The 19,381-nt window shown below is 45.2% G+C and overlaps 1 long non-coding RNA gene and 1 pseudogene across 1 annotated transcript; both read left to right on the top strand.

Annotated features, from left to right (window-relative positions):
• Window positions 1-1,315: 1,315 nt before the first annotated feature.
• On the top strand, window positions 1,316-1,757 carry LOC102548367 (uncharacterized). The gene is made up of 2 exons (XR_015638728.1): window positions 1,316-1,403; window positions 1,574-1,757. It is a non-coding gene; the product is annotated as an uncharacterized LOC102548367 (long non-coding RNA).
• On the top strand, window positions 12,093-12,440 carry Rpl39-ps11 (ribosomal protein L39, pseudogene 11; annotated as a pseudogene).

The following is a 19,381-nucleotide window of genomic DNA, read 5'->3' as shown; positions in this document are numbered from 1 at the left end:
AGTATGTGCAGTATCAAGTGGGTTACATCGAGGCAAGCTTCAGAGTTGAGAAAGTCCAGAAAGACAGGCCTTCTGCCAGGAAATGAAGAAAGCACTGTGGATGTTTCCTCCTGAGCCTGAGCCAGCGTTACTGGAATTAATTGCTTTAGCCGAGATGGACAAAATTTTAACCATTGATGAATCCAGCAAGAGGTGGATATATATACATATATATATATATATATATATATATTGTTTGTATCCATATGGTATCTGGAGGACTCTGCGTTTGTGTGTTTTAAGTTTTACTTTGGCAGTAATAGGTAAAACAAGGAGAGAGGAGGCCCTCCTCCACATTGCTACTGAATTTCAGTGGCAAGCAGCCCCGTGGCATCTAAGTGAGGAGTATCCCTTTTTGGATTTCCTGGTAATACAATTTTTAGAACTCTACCCTACTAAAGTAAAAAACACTATTAGTGTAAGACAAACAGTATTAAAGTACAAGATTGACATTCGGTGTCATTTGAAATAGCAAGAACAGAATAGAATCATGGGTCAGTAAACTATCAAACGTCCACCTCAATACACCTGTCTTCAAAAGTAAGTTATATTTGAGAACAGTGTTTCCAAATACAACAGATTGATGAACTCCTAGAGGAACAGAGAGGTAAATTAACGTGTGAAAAGGTGCAGCCAAGTACTCACTTCATATATACAAAATAATAATAATAATAATAATAATACAGCCAAAATATTGAGTATAGGAATGGGTTGTATTTGCCATTTAACTCTTCCAACTTTTCAGCACTTAGAATTCTTTCTAGTAAGAGATTCAAAAGGAATAGGCCAGTGGTATACAAATGGCCTGGAAAATTTATTCCTCCGAAATCTATTCTATAATTCTATTTTTTGTGTGATTAGGAAAGTCAGCTCTAATGGGTAAGGAGGTTGAACATTTCCAAAGAAGCCGTCGTTCCATCTGTGTCAGGCAAATTCAAAAGCAGTGTGAGATTCCGTCTCACCCCGGCAGAATGGCTGTGAAGAAGGAAACAGTCGACTGACTGGAGAGTTTGTGGAGTACGCAGGTCACGTATCCACTGTTGGTAGGGTGCTTACTAATGCAATGACAATGGAAACCAGACCGGGGTCCTTCGAAGTAGCAAAAGGGTAACTGACTGGCATGCCACCCAGATCCCCTGTTCCCGAGCTTATCCTGCCACAGAGATACCCACATGCCCATGTTTTCTGCTGTTCTGTTCACAAATGCATGGGAATGGAGCCACCCTATCTTTCCCTCAGCTGGTGCCTGGGTAAGGAAAGCATGGCATATATGCACAAGGGATGCTATTCAGTCGTCAAGAAAACTGAAGCTATGGAATTTACAGAAATAATTGCTGTAACCGAAAAGGATCGTATTGAGTAAGGTGAGCTGGTCCCAGAAAGATACAACTGTCACTTGTACCATGAAAATGGAAAGGAATGAGGGATGGAGAGGAAACCCAAGAGAAACAGGGGCAGGGCAGGAAGACGGGAAGAAAAGAAACAACCAAAACATATTCTTGAAAAATGCTATAACGAGTTTAATTTTCGGTAGGCTAATGAAAAAATTTAAAGAAGAGAGAACGTCAGCTTAAGACTGGGAATCCCATCTCGGAGCCCAGACCCATTACTTACCAGCTCTGTGGCCCTAAGACATTTCCCACCCTGAACCCCAGCTTTATTGGTAATAATCCAACCTTGTTGTCATTATGACTAATAAAGTCCTCAGTATATCTATATTTCTTAAAGTGGTGCCTAAAATACTGTCATTAATCATGACTACTTGAAAGAAGATGGAGTTAAGAGGAGCTAAAGATTTGTGTCTTTCTCTATCAGAAATATGTGTGCATTAGTGTATATGTGTGCAATGGAGGATATGTGTGCAACAGTGGATATTTGTGCCATGGTGAATATGTGTGCAATGGCGGATATGTGTGCAATGGAGGATATGTGTGCAACAGTGGATATGTGTGCAATGGCGGATATGTGTGCAATGGAGGATATGTGTGCAACAGTGGATATGTGTGCAATGGCGGATATGTGCGCAATGGCGGATATGTGTGCAATGGTGGATATGTGTGCAACAGTGGATATGTGTGCCATGGTGGATATGTGTGCAATGGCGGATATGTGTGCAATGGCGGATATGTGTGCAATGGAGGATATGTGTGCAACGGTGGATATGTGTGCAATGGCGGATATGCGTGCAATGGTGGATATGTGTGCAACAGTGGATATGTGTGCCATGGTGAATATGTGTGCAATGGTGGATATGTGGGCAATGGTGGATATGTGTGCAATGGAAGATATGTGTGTCATGGTGAATATGTGTGGAATGGTGGATATGTGTGCAATAGTGGATATGTGTGCAATGGTGGATATGTGGGCAATGGTGTATATGTGTGCAACGGTGGATATGTGTGCAATGGAAGATATGTGTGCCATGGTGAATATGTGTGGAATGGTGGATATGTGGGCAATGGTGGATATGTGTGCCATGGTGAATATGTGTGCAATGGTGAATATGTGTGCAATGGTGGATATGTGTATAATGGTGGATATGTGTACAATGGTGGATATGTGTGCAACAATGGATATGTGTGCAACAGTGGATATGTGTGCCATAGTGGTTATGTGCGTATTAGTGGATATGTGTGCAACGGTGAATATGTGTGCAACAACAGATATGTAAGGAATGGAGAGAAGAGCACAACACAGAACACAGTGGCTTTCTGTGTTTGTTTTAATGTTGAATGCAACTGTACAAAGAAAAATCAGACAACTCCAGAAACAGGGACAGGCTCCAAGATAGCTGACCTAGAAGAATAGTAAATTAAAAGAGACAAAAGGCTCATAGCAACCATAGGCAGTGTGTACATTTTTATTGCATTCAGATTTGCAAAAATAGCTAAAAGAGACATTTTGGGGACAGGTGGGAAACGGAACATAGGCTGAGAACTAGCTCAGATTGGCATTGCTCTTGCTTTCAATAATTGTCCCAATGCCCCTGTGGCTATAGAGAGCATCTCTTCTCTGTTAAGGGATGTTCGTGCTGAGGTGAGGGTGAGGGGGCATGGTGTTTGTCTCAAGAAACAAATATGAAAGTGATTGAGAAAAGACCTCTACATCTACCTCAGGTCTATATATAAAGGCACACCAACAAATGCACACACTTGCACACTGATGAGTACACACACTACTCGTGGCAAGTATTATGAAAGGGCTGAGGAGATGGCTCAGTGGACAAAGTAAGACCTGAGTTCAGATCTCAAGCCTCACGTTGAGAAGTTGGGTGCAAGTCTGCATGTTTCTAATCTCAGCCCAGAGAGGCAGAAGCAGGAGGAACTCGGGGAGTCTCCCTGGCCAGCCAGCCTTTGCCAACTGTGAGCTTTAGGGTCAAAGAGAGACTCTGGGCAGAAACATAAGGTGGAAATGCCTGGAAGGAGACCCCAATATTGATTTCTGTACATACATAGGCATACGCCACATACACAGAGAAAAAAGTGTGCTCGTTGGTGGCGGGGGACTTTTCTTTTATCTCGGTACTGTAGAAGCACAGGCCAACAGATCTCTGTGAGTCTCAGGCCAGCACGTCTAAATAGAAATCTCTAATCCAGCTAGACCTACGTAGTGAAATCATCTCAAAGAAGAAAAAAACTTTGTGTGTGTGTGTGTGTGTGTGCATGCGTGTGTGTGTGTGTGTGTGTGTGTGTGTGTGCGCATGTGTGTGTGTGTGTGTGTGTTGGAATAGTGCTTCCCTAGTATACACAAGGCCGTGGGTTCAATTTTCAGTGCCACATAAGCCAGATAGGGTGGTGCATGACGTTAATCCAGCACTTGGGAAGTAAAGGCAGGAAATCTTCGCTACATAGCAAACTTTTGAGTTCTTGAGTTCAAGGCTCTAACCCTCGTTGCTGCCATTCTGCACCCTACCTACATAAACCCAAACACTCCAAACATCTTCTGTAAGTGGAATGGAACAATATTTGTCTTTTATGGTGTGTTTAGCATAAGGCGCTCCAGGTTGTAACACATGGCATGCCCCTCAGTCCTTCCTCTCTGCTGTTTCCAGCCCCAGGCTCAGAGAGTTGAAGACAACAGGCAGTCAACATGCAAGGCGGCTGTATAGCCCATGAAGAAAAGCACTGAGCATCTTTCCCTGGAATAGAGTCAGATGAGAAGGCTTGACTCTATTTTTCCTTCAAAGACTTAAACACACTGTCTTTTTGACAGATTTGTAAACACTATAATTCAAACCAATTAACTGGTAATGTTAACCAAATCCGGGAAATACAAGCAAACGAGGATTCAATCTCCAACACAAATGCAGATAGATTCACACTTCTTAAAAATAAACAAATGTGTGAAGCATTAATTATAATTTTTCTGCGGAACATCTCATAATGTGCCATAAACTATTGGAGAAATGCAGTCAGGAGGTTAACTGTAAGTACTGTGAATCCTATTCGCAGGATCTATGTGGGTCAGGATCTGAGAAGTGGGAAAGCGCTTGTCTTAGGTTGGCACCAAGGAAAGAAGTAGACATTGCTCCTACTGGACGTCACCAACTCCTTCTTCTGCCCCTGAGCAAGTGGCGGGTGCACGGGCCTGGTGATGCACAGTGGTAATCCGGCCAGGGATTTGCTAGATGGCGATATAATTTTCTGTGTGACAAGACCGAGTCTCGGGAGAATGGATAAGAGAAAGAACTGCCTGACTCTTTTCCATATAGTTGAAATATGCTTGTAGTTCTAGATAGTTGACCTCCAAAGCAGGAGAACAAACTTAAAGCTATGATTTTAGAACCTAGGGATCCAAGTACACGACATATTGAATTCCGATATGACGGAAACAGTCTATACTCCCCACCCCCACCCCCCACCCCCACTCCCTCACTCCCCACTCCCCACTCCCCACCCCCAATCCCCACTCCCCACCCCTCACCCCTCACCCCCCAATCCCCACTCCCCACTCCCCACCCCCAATCCCCACTCCCCACCCCCAACCCCCATTCCCCACCCTCACTCCCCACCCCACCCCCCACTCCCCACGTAACGAGATTTGTTAGATTTAATGACAATCGATCCTTCTTATAGACGTCTGTTGTTATAACAGATAATATGACAAATATGACACGACGAACTTCCCAGAAGGAAAGGTTTGCCTTGGTTCACAGTTTCGGGGATCTCTGCCCGTGACTGATCGGCTCCATTCCATGGCTTTGGGATTGTGGTGAGGTAGCCCCTCACAGCAAAGCTTAAAGCAGGACAAAAACAGTTTTCTCTTGACCAGGAAGTAAAAGGAACAGGTCAGAGCCCTACTGTCTTGCCAAGAGCACCTCAACTCAGATGGCCTGAAGACTTCCTGTTGGGACCCACCATTTTTTTTTGCTTTTCTTTAAAAAAACAATCTTTTAAAAATCTCCTCTTTCCCAGTTTATGTTTGTATGATATGTTGCAAGAATGCTTGTGTGTGTGTGTGTGTGTGTGTGTGTGTGTGTGTGTGTGTGTGTACAGGTATGTGTTGAGGTCTGAGGCAGACATCAGGAGTTTTCCTCCGTCAATAGCCAATCTGTTCACCTCAGGTGAGCGAGCTACTCCTTCAACCCCATGTTTGCTTTCTAAGACAGGCTGCGGCACCCACCTGGCATGAACAGTGTTACTGGGGATCTGAACTCAGGTCCTTGTGCTTGCAAGCCAACTGCTCTAACCACTGAGCCATCCCCTCAACCTGCAGGTCCTACCTTTGAAAGGTTTCATAGCTCTAGTGGTGTCAGGTTGAAGAACAAGCTTCCAGCACTTGGAACTTCGGGGATGCGACACGTAAACCATGGCAGCCCCATTGTTGAGGTATTCCTCATCAGAGAGTTTGAGAGACTGCTCCAGTCCATATTAGACATTTTTTTTTGCAAGATTTTCCAAGCCTTTGTTAGGCTAATGCTCACTGGGACTCTTCTGCTAAGTACAGGATGTGGTGACTCCTGCAATTACTTGTCTAGAAGCCACCAAGCCTTGTGGTGGTGGTGGTGGTGGTGGTGGTGGTGGTGGTGGTGGTGGTGGTGTTGCCAGACATGTATTTTGAGGTTACAAATTAAAGCTATAAAAAGGAGTTTGGAAATGGTGCATACAGTTTCATGTTGGAGCACAACATGTATGTATAGTTCGGGCATCATAGAAAGGCTGCTGGTGTTTAGATGCACGGGTGTGTTTAACCTGTTGTCCCCAGGTCACAGGTATCCCAGGGAATCCTGAATGCCGCTTAGCACAGGATCCTAAAATGTACTTACAACGTGTGTGTGTATGTGTGTATGTGTGTGTGTGTGTGTGTGTGTGTGTGTGTGTTGATCCCTATTTGTAACCTGATTATGCGGTTCTTGAGCATGACCTTTGCAGAAGCCAAGGTGGAGTGACTAAGTCAAAAGGCTGGGGACATCTAGGAGCCCATGCCTCAGACAAAAGTGAACTCAGTTCAAATTCCGATTCCCCCACCAAATAGCTATGCGTTAGGAGCTAATTGTTTACCCTATCTCGTCTCAGTTTTCTGTCTACCACAGTAAATTCTCTCAGGATTCTATGAGATCACATCTAATTACATTGACTGAAATCCAGCCAAGAGGCATGATCCTTGTCAGAGATTATGAATATGGAACCATTATCTGGAAACTGGGAACAGTCCCAGGAAGCAGCGACCAGCCATCGAGCTGAGAGAACAAAGCAGCTGCCCTTATGGGGATGTAGAAGTTCGACGAATGTCTCTACGGAATGAAATGGTCACATCTCCAACCGGAAGGAAGTTTGCTGCTGGGTTGGGTAGGTGAGGGGGATTGTGGACTTCTTAGGGGGAGATGGGAAAATCTGTCCTCCAGACCCAGTTGATGCTGCTTCTAGAAGTGAAGGTGACAGAGAGGCTGGGGGTGACTTGGTGGTGGCTGGTTTTAACTGTCAATTTGATGAACTCTTGAACTACCTGGGAGGAGAGTCTCAGTGGGATGTGCTCTTGGTCAGGTTGGTCTGTGGGACGTAGGTACCTTGATTGGGTTGATTGAGGTGGACATTTCATAGACTGGACCCTGGACTGATGGGAAAACGAGAGAGAGCTGGTGGGTGCCGGTAGGCGGGCGTGTATCCTTTTCTCTGCACGCTGAACTGAATGTGACTAGGGGCTTCTAGTCCCTGCAGCCTTGGCTTCTCTGCTATAACAAACTTCACATTGTGAACTAAAATAAACCCTTTCTCCATGAAGTTGCTTTTGTCAGGATACTCTACCGGGACAACAGGAAACGGAACTAAGAAGGGGGAAATCCTCTCTCCCTTCCTGTCTTCTGCAATTGCTCTGTTTTTGGAAGCCTCACAGAGGTAGCTGGCACTGCATACATGCTGTTGCCTGAGTCCTAGCTTCAGAATCATGTAGCCCAGGTTAGACAGCTTGAAATGGATGCTGGGGAGATGGCACAGAGGTTAAGGCACAATTCCAACCCTGGAAGGCGGAGACAGTAATCTGACGAGGGAGAGTAGTAGTCTGGCCATATGGGCAAGCTCTGGATTGACTAAGAGACCCTGCCTCGTTGAGTGCAGTGGAAGAGTGAGCAGTGGTTCTCCCCATCAGTGTCCAGCCTCCATACACATTCACTCCTACACTCGTGTGCCCACACACGTGCAAACATGCACACACATACAAAATACCAGACCCATAAGAGAAAAAAAGAAAGGGAAAGAGTAGACTTGGTACAGAAAAATAAGTTTAACCAATGGCACAGTGCAGAGCATTTAATGCTTAGAAAACCTATCTGATTTCTATTCTTCCTCACGGGACCTGACCCAGTCCTGTACATGGTATCTATCTGCCGAATTCCTGTAAGACAAACGTAGATGAAGTGCCTGGATTGTCAACAAATTGAACAAAGCAAACGAAACAGGCTAAACATTACCTCTCGTGTGTAAAACATCTAAGACTGAACTCTTAACCTGCTTCTCTTCTCTTCCCCAAATATCTCCCTCCCTCAGGCTTCTAATGTGTAACGCAAAGTACATCATCCCCCTGATCTCCCGCCTTCCCACTGTAGAGGAGACTCCTCCCACTCACCCCTGCCCGTGTTCAGGGCCAGCCTGTAGAGCCCGCCCAGAGCCACGCTGTTCCTTCCTGTTCCTTTGGTTTCAGTCACATGGGCCTCTTCTCTGTTCTTACCACCGCACAGTGCTTTCTTCCCTTGGGTCTTCAGGCTGTCTGTCCTTCATGCAAACCACTGTGCCCTGTCTCTTATAAGGACATTGTCTCTAAACACTCAGAGCTCAGTGATTTCAGAAAGGCTTTCCCTGGTACCACTGCGACTGTAGTTGCCCCAACTGTTCCCCTCATAGCATGAAACACACAATGGTGTTACCTCTCTTTTTCATTTGCTGTTTAATTAGTTTATGATAGTTTCAGATAATTGTTTCAGATAATTATCTCCCTTTACCTCCTATCTACCCAAGTGAGTTTCAGGAGGGCAAAGGCCTCTGGTATCTTGTCCTCTTCCAAAAGCAGCTGATAGGTCAAAGTATAGTATCTGATGAATCAATAGATGGGTTATGGAAAGACCGAGTAAATAAATGTAGACACAAATAGGACAGAACCTGACCACCAGGGCCAACAGTTAAATGGGGAAGTGTATGCAGCAGTCCTTCTGTTGTTGTTATTGTCACTGCAATAAACCTGTAGGGGGTAAAAAAATATTTTAGCCCACAGCTTCTAAAGTTCTGAGGGCTCACATCCGATGGCGGCTTTGGTGAGCATCCAGTCAGCACATACATCACAACATCACATGGTATAAGGCTGGGCGTGTGTGTGTGTGTGTGTGTGTGTGTGTGTGTGTGTGTGTGTGTCTCCTCTGATCTTTTTTCCTACCTCTCTTAGAAAGCCACCACAATTCCACCAGGAGGGATTCATCTTGATGACTTTCTTGAGTCCTAATCCTTTCCAAAGGCCCCACCTTTAAATATCGTAGTTGGATTAAGTCCCTGTCCGTTGAAAGCCTTCCTTTGGGGGCTTAAATTTGAACACGTTGGGAGCTACTCAAACCATACTCAAGCCAAAGCAATGGACATTCGCTCCCAGTTCGCAGTCACTTCCTCTGCCAAGCCAGAAGCACACGGTGTCTTTAAGATAATTATCCTTAAATAAGGCAGTTCGTAAATTAGACCACTCATTACAGGGTCAGCGATGAAATGTTTAGAGCCTTAATCTTCTCATCCTCAAACTCCCCCACTTCAAACACTCAAACACTAAACTCTTCTGCCAGGATATATATATATATAATATATATATACATAATAGATAGATATAGATATAGATATAGATTAGATATAGATATAGATCTCCACAGCCAATTCGACACTGGTAAAATTCAAGATTCTGTGCAGATAAAAATAATCATGAGTCCTAATTCTTTCCCTCGTGTCATACCTTGAGCCACCTTCATGCTCAGATTCCTAAGATGCAAACCTGGTCGTATCACTCCATTAAAATTACTGCAAGAGTTCCCAAGGCTCCTTCTTACGATGCGCTCACTCATTCAACAGATACTTGTTGAATGGTGGGCTCTGTGCAGAGCAATGAATGAACAGAGAACCGAGCCAGATCCTGTCCCGAGCGGCTCTAGTGTGTTAGGACACCGAGGCCTAAACAAGCACACGAGACATAAAGTGCTAAGTGCAGAGAGGAGCTTACGCAGGGAATCTTAGGGAAGGACAGGGGACACAACGTTCCAGAACTGACAGAAGCCAGACCTGAGAGACAGTTAGGTGTTAGCCAGAAAGAAGGAACAGCATGTATGGGTCATTCTGAGCTTGAGGACATGGAAATGGTCCCTGCATAGCTGGAATGTGGTGTGAAGGAGAGAGAACAGAGGGGACAAGCCTGCAGGATAACGGAGGTAAGGATCTACAAGAGATCAGGTAGGATTTGGAATTTTTTTTTCCCTTGGTAAAAGAAGTCACTGATATATTTTAGTCAAAAGTAGCTTTAAGAGATAAAAATAGGGCCGAGTGCTGGTGGCACAGGCCTTTAATCCCAGCACTCAGGAGGCAGAGGCAGGCAGATCTATGAGTTCAAGACCAGGCTAGTCTACCTAGCGTGTTCCAGGACAGAGAGGAATGCATAGAGAAACCCTGTCTTGAAATACAATATATCAATCAATCAATCAATCAATCAATCAATGACTGGAAAGATGACTCAGTAGTTTAGAAAGTGTACTACCCACATACAAGACTTGAATTAGTTCTTAGTACCCATGTCAAGTGGCCTACAACTTCCTATAATTTAGTTCCAGGGGAGATGACACTTCCCGCCTTCAAGAGCTCCAGCATCCATGCAGTACCACACACTGGTACGTAAAAACAACAACATCAAATTGAGACATTCTTGGCTGGGTGTGGAAACAAAGTATTTTTGTTGGGTAGAGGCAGGGATCACAGACCAAGGCAAAGTCGTTTAGCTGTTAGGGATGAGAGCAGGCAGGAGGCAGAAGAAGGAGAGCGTGAGAAATGGTGGCGCCCTTCTGGCTTGGGAATGAGGTTACAGATGCTACCGGTCACTAAAATGAGTAACCCTGGAAGAGCAGAGGGGTACATGGAAGGGAAGGAGTTAAGCTTTGGTGTTTGCTCTTCAAGGTCTCCCAGCCAGGAAGTGTTCCTATCAGCCCCACAGCACTGATGTCTTCTGCCGGGACCAGCATTCACCTGCGGGGCTGTTTGCCCTTAACCTAAAATCAAACACCAACGAGCACACGAGCACACGCCCCTCCTACTTTTACTATCACAGTCCCCTGAGGGATTGTTCATATTTGCTCTCTCCATTTTCTACCTCCCATGTTCCAGACTCCATCCCAGAGAGTTCCTCATCACTCAAGAGCAGTCCCCAAATGAGCTCTACAGTGCTAAACCCACGTAGGTCTCACAGAAAATAGCAGCAGCATTCACCTGACATCTCTCTCCTCTCTGAGTTTATACTTAGTGTCTAGGAAACTAACCGGTGACAGCTTTTGAAAAATAACTGAAAATTATTTAAATTATTTAAAATTCTTTCCATGAAGAGGAATCTGCCTTTCCCTTTGAACCTGGGTATGCTTTGACCACAAGGGAACAAGGGGAACGGTTCTGTGTGGCGTTCAAGCTGGGACACAGAACACCAGGCACAAGCAAAAATTGTTTCCTCTGCTCACTTTTACCTAACGTTTGTTTGGAGAAATCTAGTGAGAAAATGTAGGAAGAAGGGAAGAGAGAGGGGAAGGGAGGGAGGGAGGGAGAGAGGGAGGGAGGGAGGGAGAGAAGGAGGGGGGTGAAGAAGGGACATCACCTCTGCTTTTCTGTGAGAACAGCTTGTGCCCCAAAAGGCATAAACATGCTGTAAAGAGCTCTTAAGGCCACAAAACAAGTTCCACAGAGCTGCGGGGCATGCCATCAATACAAAATGAATGACATTTCTGTTCTCCAGCACTGAAGAAGTTGAGAGTGCCATAAGGAAAGCGGTTCAGGGCTGGGAAGGTGGCTGGGTGGATCTCTGCTTTCTGTGAAAGCAGGGGAACTCAAGGCCGGATCCCCAGCACACACGTTAGCTATGCACAGCAGCACACATCTGTAACACAGCATAGGGTTGCAAGGGCAGACATAGGTGAGTCCTTGCGGTCCCCTGCCCAGGAAGACTAGCCAAAAGTGACAGATCCTGTTTTAATGCCAGGTTGGATAAGTTCTTATCTCAAAAAATAAAATGGAGAGTAGTTGGAGACAACAGCCGAAGCCCACCTCTGGTCTCCACAGCCTCGAACATATATAGGTACACATGCGCACACGTGCACACATGCAAACACACACACACTCACACACACACACACACAAACAGTGGGAGAAGGAAAGGAAGAGGTACATGAGGCAGAAGGAGAACAATAATAAAAGAAGATATTCACATCTATAATAGCACTGAAAAAATAAACTGTTTATTTAACTATAAACTGTTTATAAACTGGAATAAATTTTTTAAAAACAGTTTACAAAGCTGTATGCCAAAAAGCTCAAAACGCACCATTAAGAAAAGAAAAAGAGCCTTTCCTCCGCCATCGTGCGCTCTGCGCCTGATTCAGATCCTCGCCATGTCTTCTCACAAGACTTTCAGAATCAAGCGATTCCTGGCAAAGAAACAAAAGCAAAATCGTCCTATTCCTCAATGGATTCGGATGAAAACTGGTAACAAAATCAGGTACAACTCTAAGAGAAGACACTGGAGGAGAACGAAGCTGGGTCTGTAAGGAGTCACACTACGGCCAGACTGAGGATTTCTACTGAATCGCCGTCATCGATCAGTCCGACCAGATGGATTTCAACATTTTTAACCTAGAGATTTACTTGTGTCTGAACTAATTTGTCCAGTAATAAAATTTAGAACCTTTCAAAAAAAAAAAGAAAAGAAAAAGAAAAAGAAAAAGAAAAAATAGCCAGGTGGTGGTGGGGCACATCTTTATTCGCAGCACTCAGGAGGCAGAGGCAGGCGGAAATCTATGAGTTCAAGGCCAGCCTGGTCTACAGAGTGAGTTCTAGGACAGTTAGGGCTACATAGAAAGATGCTGTCTCGGGGTTGAGGATTTAGCTCAGTGGTAGAGCGCTTGCCTAGGAAGCGCGAGGCCCTGGGTCCCCAGCTCCGAAAAAAAGAACCAAAAAAAAAAAAAAAAGATGCTGTTTCAGAAAAAAACAAAACAAAATGAAAAAAGAAGAAAAGGAAAGAAATGAAGGAAGGATAACTCAAATAGTATATAAGAGATTTGAAGCCAGAAATAATCAAGATTTCTTATAACTTAATAACAGAAAGCCAAATAGCACCATTTTAAATGAGAAAAAGATGTGGCTAGGGCCAACAAGATGACTCCATAGATAAAAGTGCTTGCCAAGCAAGCCAGGAGCATGATCCATGATCTCAGAACCACAAAGGAAAGAGAACCAATTCATAAAGCTGTCCTCTGACCTCCACACACGTGCTCTGGCACACGTGTACCTCACTCGTACACACACACACACACACACACACACACACACACACACACGTAACAAAACCAATCACTTTTTATTTATTTATTTATTTATTTGGTTCTTTTTTTCGGAGCTGGGGACCGAACCCAGGGCCTGGCGCTTCCTAGGTAAGCGCTCTACCGCTGAGCTAAATCCCCAGTCCCCCAATCACTTTTAAAAGTCTGGATATACATGGCTAAAAAAATCAAGAAAATATACTCAACATCTGCTCGCTAGGGAAATGCAAATAAGAAAGTCACACCCGTGTCTCAGAACAGTGGTTGTCCGGAGCTGCGTGTAGGGGACAGAGTTCACGAGCATAGATTTCCAGTTTCGGGGGTGAAAACAGTACTGGCTACCAGCTGTTGTGAGTGTGAATACACTTCACACTATGAGTAGTTACGGTGGTTAAGTTCTGCTACACATTGTTTTCACTGGAGTTAAAAAAAAAAAGTACAATTATGCCACTTAACACCCACAAGCATAACGCTAGTCGCACTGTGAAATGATAACAATTATCGTGAGGGCGTAGAGAGACTGAAACACTCCCCATCCCCTACATGTGTTGCTGTGTCCCAATGGCCTTGGGAAGTCACAGAGACCTCAAAATGTTTTGCACATTACCATATGACCCAGCACATCGCTGGCACTATTAAGGTGTCCTGACCATGTTGCACAAAAGATTCTTAGGAATCATGAGTTCCTGGTCTCTTGCCTGAATGAAAACAGAGTCTTCTAAAGACCTCAGTGGCCCTAGTCCCCCTATCTCGAGGAAGGTGATATCACTGGAAGTGGGAGTCTCCTGGACCTGGAGAGATTTTTTTTTTTTTAAAAAAACAACAACCATCTCTCTCATATTTTCCAACCACAGAGCATTTGCTTGTCCTGGAAGCCATTTTCCTAAACACAGATAATCCTGGGGAGGTAGAGGTGGAAGATCAGCAGTTCAAGGCCAGCCTGGGCTACACAAGTCCCTTTCTCAAAACAAGAAGGTCATTTTCATGGAAGAACATTTCTCTGTGTCTCCTTCATTTATCAAATCCCGAGTTCTTTTTATAATTGTAGTTATGCTTACATGTCTGTGTGCAGGTGTGCCCATGAGTGCACGTTCCCTTGGAGACCAAGGTGTCAAATCGACAACAACTGGAGTGGATGTCTGCCCTGAGGTGGGTGCTGGGAACCAGCCACAGGTCCTCTGCAAGGGCAGTGAGAACTCACTCTTAAGGGTGAGACATTGTTCCAGCCCCATGACCCCAACGTTTTAAACCACCCTTTTGGGTCACATTTCTTTATTTTGTATGTGTTTTGCCTGCATACATGTCTGCATATATATAACTTTCAGAGGCCAAAAAGAGAACCTAGGATTCCTTGAAATTGGATTACAGGTATTTGTAAGCCACTATGTGGGTGCTGGGAATTGAACCCCGGGCCTGTGGAAGAGCAGCCAGTACTCCTAACCGCTGAGCCATCTCTCCAGCCCTGAATTACATTTCTTTGTGATCTCCACTCTGCATACAATTAAAAATGTCTCCCTCCCTGTTAGCTGTCATTTCATTCAGACCCCAAACACTAAACCTAAAAGAGTTGTCTTGCCTTCTGCACAGCATATACGGAGAGAAGGGAAACGCGCATGCGCATACCGGCGTGTGCCTGAGTACTCTCTGCAGCGTCACTCTCGCCCTGTAAGAGGCGGAAGAGGCCACGTGCTCTCTCGCCCGCTGGTGGGTGGATGGAAACAAAGGGTACAGTGAACCCAGTGGCATGTATGTCAGCAGTGAGTAGGAGCAATTCAGGCCGTGACAGGGATGAACCTGGGTAGGAGCGATTCGTGCTATGACGGGGATGAACCTTGAATACATTGTGATAGGTAAGATGGGAGCCAGCCATAAAAGGCCACAAATGCCACTTCCTTTGCACGTGATTCTGTTCATGAAATTGTTGGAACGGGCAACTGTATAAAGGCAGAAAGAAGATGTGTTTGCCTGGGGCTAGGAGAAGATGGGGGATGGGGATGGACCTGACAGACAGATGGCTCCCTTTAGCAAGTAATGGAAAATGCTCTGAAATTGATTGTTAGTGGATGTACAACATTATGAGCATGCCGGGCTACTATTATACTTGATAATAATTTGTGTGTGTGTGTGTGTGTGTGTGTGTGTGTGTGTGTGTGTGTGTGTGTGTCCAGATTTCCATAACTTTTAATGAACAAAACAGAAAGGATCCTACAACTTCAAGAACAATCATTGTCGACTTTGTCCTTAGGGCCCTAGTCCCAGTTTACAGAGCTGACCTCCCTGAAGCCACCAGGCACAACAGAGCCCAAGTTGCATGGAGAGGCCACACTTTCTAGCTCGGTTTCTGAGACACCACAAGTCAAGAGTTTAGTCCCTGGCCTTTAAATCACCCCTGGTCTCCCGAGTCTTCGAGAAAGATGTCCCAAGCAAGGCAATCTGCAGTATAGCATTCCTAATCCCTGCCACAGAATCTGCGAGGGCAGCACAATGAAAGTCTTACACAATTCAGTCTGTGGGTGGTGCGTGGGGCTGCATGCCGAGGGCTTTCCCCAGAGATATCTGGCTAGGCTAGGTGCTGGGTTCCGGTAAGGGGGAGAGAACTCAGGCAGGGAGAGGGGACTGCTTCTGCCTCCTCTGCTGCTGGTTCTGCTCCTTTCAGCCACTGCCCCTGCTCTGGCTGGGCTGAGCCAGCAGGAGGCTGACTAGTCTGCCAGGGGTGCAGGGGAGCTTCTAGCAGTGGTTTCCAGAGAGCAGATCTCTTCCCCAAGCTCTTTCCCAAGTGTTACAGCTCTTATGACAGAAGCTCTCGATGATGGAATAATTCCTGCACACCTTTAATCCTTCTGAACAGGATTTTTTTTTAAGATTTATTTATTTATTTTGTATATGAGTACACTGTAGCTGTCTTCTGACACATCAGAAGAGGGCATCGGATTCCATTACAGATGGTTGTGAGCCACCATGTGGTTGCTGGGATTTGAACTCAGGACCTCTAGAAGAGCAGTCGGTGCTCTTAACCACTGAGCCATCTCTCCAGCCCTGAACAGGATTCTTAAATACAGTTTTTGGATGGGTCAGTGTCTGACAGCAGGTACTTCCTATTGGTTTGGCTTGAGAGCTTGGGAAAACCTCATCTACATATTTGGGGGCGTGGTCCTGCTTCTATGACTGCTCTGTCTTGAGCTTATGTGACCTGTGCTCATGTCCTCACCTGTGGACATTGCCCTACCTGACTGGTCTGTCTCAAACCTTTCTACAGGGGTTGTTGGGGGCTGCAGGTACGTGAGAAGGCCCTGATCTCCTGGGAGACTGGGAATGGGCCTGCCATCCCTTTTAGGGTCCCTGGAGATTTGACCTATCTCGACCAGAAATCAGGGTACCTTTCACAGCCCGCTGCCCTACAGTGGTGGAGCTTAATAGGTAACTATGATAATAACTATATTATATATTACAATAGGATATATAATATTATATACTAATTTTATTATATATTAATTAATGTTATATTATATATTATTAATATAATTATATTGTATATTATAATAGGATATATAATAAAATACAATATATATTATAATAGTAACTATAATAGGAGAGGTCTTCTCCTATGTTCTCCTCTCTCCACTCTTTTTTTTTTTTTTTCTCTTTTTTTTTCAGAGCTGGGGACTGAACCCAGGGCCTTGCGCTTGCTAGGCAAGCGCTGTACTACTGAGCTAAATCCCCAACCCCTCCTCTCTCCATTCTTAATCTACTGGCTCCTCCTTAATTTCTTTAAATATTAGGGTGCCCAACACCCCAACCACAAGTCAGTCTGTGCCTGTGCTCCCTCCCAGAAGCTGTGTGGCTTCAAACGCCCCGCTAATGACTCTAATTTTCTGTCCTCGAATGGACCGTGCCTCTGCACTCTACAGAGCAGTAAGCACATTCACCTGTGTATCTCACGTCTCCACTTAGATTTCCAATTACCATCTGAACAGAACCAGAATTCTTCCTCTCCAAACCTGCTCGGTCTCTAGCTGACTCCATCTGCAGCTCTCAGCCTAGTCACCATGACGGCCTCTCACCTACATTCTCCTATGGCCCTGAGCCACCCTCAGGTACCTTCTAAAAGGCCCAAAGAGACTCCCCCTAACAGTGTGTTTGACATTTTGACCCCACCTTCACCCTCCACTTTGTCTCCTCCAGGGCACTGCCTCCATCTGGCCCACTGCAGCCTCTACTGGCTCGCCTCTCTCTATTAGAATGTAGCCTCTCCTTATTAGAATGTGGTCTATTAGAATGTAGCCTCTCTCTATTAGAATGTAGCCTCTCTCTATTAGAATGTGGTCTATTAGAATGTAGCCTCTCTCTATTAGAATGTGGTCTATTAGAATGTAGCCTCTCTCTATTAGAATGTGGTCTATTAGAATGTAGCCTCTCTCTATTAGAATGTGGTCTATTAGAATGTAGCCTCTCTCTATTAGAATGCAGGCTATAAAGCCAGGCCTTTCATCCGCTATGCGCATTGCTTATATGATAGCCAATGTCCAAACAAGGCAGAATATCTGTGACATGTCAGCAGCACTCGCAGATGAGATCAGGAAGGCGAGTAGAAAGTTAACCTTAAAGGAGACAGAATACACCCTTGTCTGAGGGGAACGAGGGAATGACTGCACTCCAGGAAAGCCACCGACACATGTAGCTTGCTCTGCAGTATGCCTAGGCCTACACATTTCACACCTGCTAACTGGCACGAGCCTCCCTACAGCCTGTGGGGAGATCTAGTACCATTCTATACAGGAGGAATAATAGCAGAGTTGGGCCCGAACCCTGACAGACCTAAGTTTGGGAAGGTTCTTTGCTGGAAGTGTTTGGAGCTACGGGACACAGCTGCAGAAGAGGTTTGAGAAGCGATGGAGAATTTGGAGGGGATTGCCAAGCACACTGGGGGTCCAGATATCACTGAGAAGGTGGCCTCACAGTGGTCAGGTCCTGCTACTGTAAAATAATAAAACATGGCGGCACACATCTACAGGACCCAGGAAGCAAAGGAGGATTGCTGCAAGTCTGGGAAAGGTAGGGCTATACTGTGAGTTCCAGGTCAGTCAGGGCTACAAAGTAAAACCCCATTTCACACGCAGGCACGCAGGCACGCAGGCACGCAGGCACGCAGGCACACACACCTACCCACATATACATACCAACAGGAGTTAATTGAGTTCAGCCTAGTTTGTGGATTGGAGGACAGGGAACGTGACCAGGTCGGGGAAACAAAGATAAAAGATACATTTGGTACAGCTGACCTGAGAACTCAGGAGCAAGGTAATGAATTATGAGGTTACTCGAGAGCCTAGAGAATAGAGGCCATGGTGACCAAGATTTAAGATGAAAGCAGTTTAGAAGGAAGGCATAGAAAGACAGAGTTGTGGTCACTGGGGAGGGAACGAAGTGTTTAGGGCCTGGAAAATGGTTTTAGGATGCTCTTGAGGGCGGGGCGGGGCCAGCCAGAGTTACAACAAGTGCAGGAGTCTGACGAGATTTCCTCCCACCTTGCCCAAAGAGCTTCAAGGACAAACTTCAGTAAAGCTTTTCACTCTCAAACTAATAAAAAGGCATTAACGAAACAGGCCAGCGCCACGAGGGAGAATTCAAAGGTTGTGTGCAGTGCTTAAGAGACAGTTCCAATCCTTTCTGAGAGTTTGTTCAGACATTAGAAACTCTCAGTGGTCACCAAGCCGAGAAGAATGGAGGGGCTGAATGAGGAAGCGGCTCTCACCTGTGAAGTCTGCCCACATACGGCCCCGGGGTGGGGTTTCACAGAATCAAAGAACCAAATATTTTCTTTCTAATAAGGCACTCAAACCAAATGCTTTTACAGATATTTTCACACAGTGTCATTGTTCACGGCGAATTCTGACATAAGCCTCTCCAGAGTCCATAAATATACTTATTATCACTAATTTTACATTTAAAATGCTTAAAATAGTAAACTTTATGTAGTGTATATTTTACTACAATGAAGTTTTATGAAAATCAGACTAACAATACAAGGCCACCACCCACAAGGTTCCTTCTGAGGAGTTCTATCTGGGTCAACAAAGGGAAGTTGAAAATGCTGCACACAGATCGTGCATTGAACGCAGCTCTTCCAGTCAGCATGGTAACTGTGTCACACAGCGGTTCGCACTGATGATTGTGTGACCAAGAGCTGTGCCTCCTGCAGATGCCCTGTCCTGTCATGGTTCTTTTTTTTTTTTTTTTTTTTTTTTTCGGAGCTGGGGACCGAACCAGGGCCTTACGCTTGCTAGGCAAGCGCTCTACCACTGAGCTAAATCCCCA

This window comes from Rattus norvegicus, chromosome 15 (assembly GCF_021556685.1).
Source record: "Rattus norvegicus strain SHRSP/BbbUtx chromosome 15, alternate assembly SHRSP_T2T, whole genome shotgun sequence".
Classification (NCBI taxonomy): domain Eukaryota; kingdom Metazoa; phylum Chordata; class Mammalia; order Rodentia; family Muridae; genus Rattus; species Rattus norvegicus.
The sequence above is the reverse complement of the archived record's forward strand: the minus strand, read 5'-3'. Positions and strand labels throughout refer to the sequence as shown.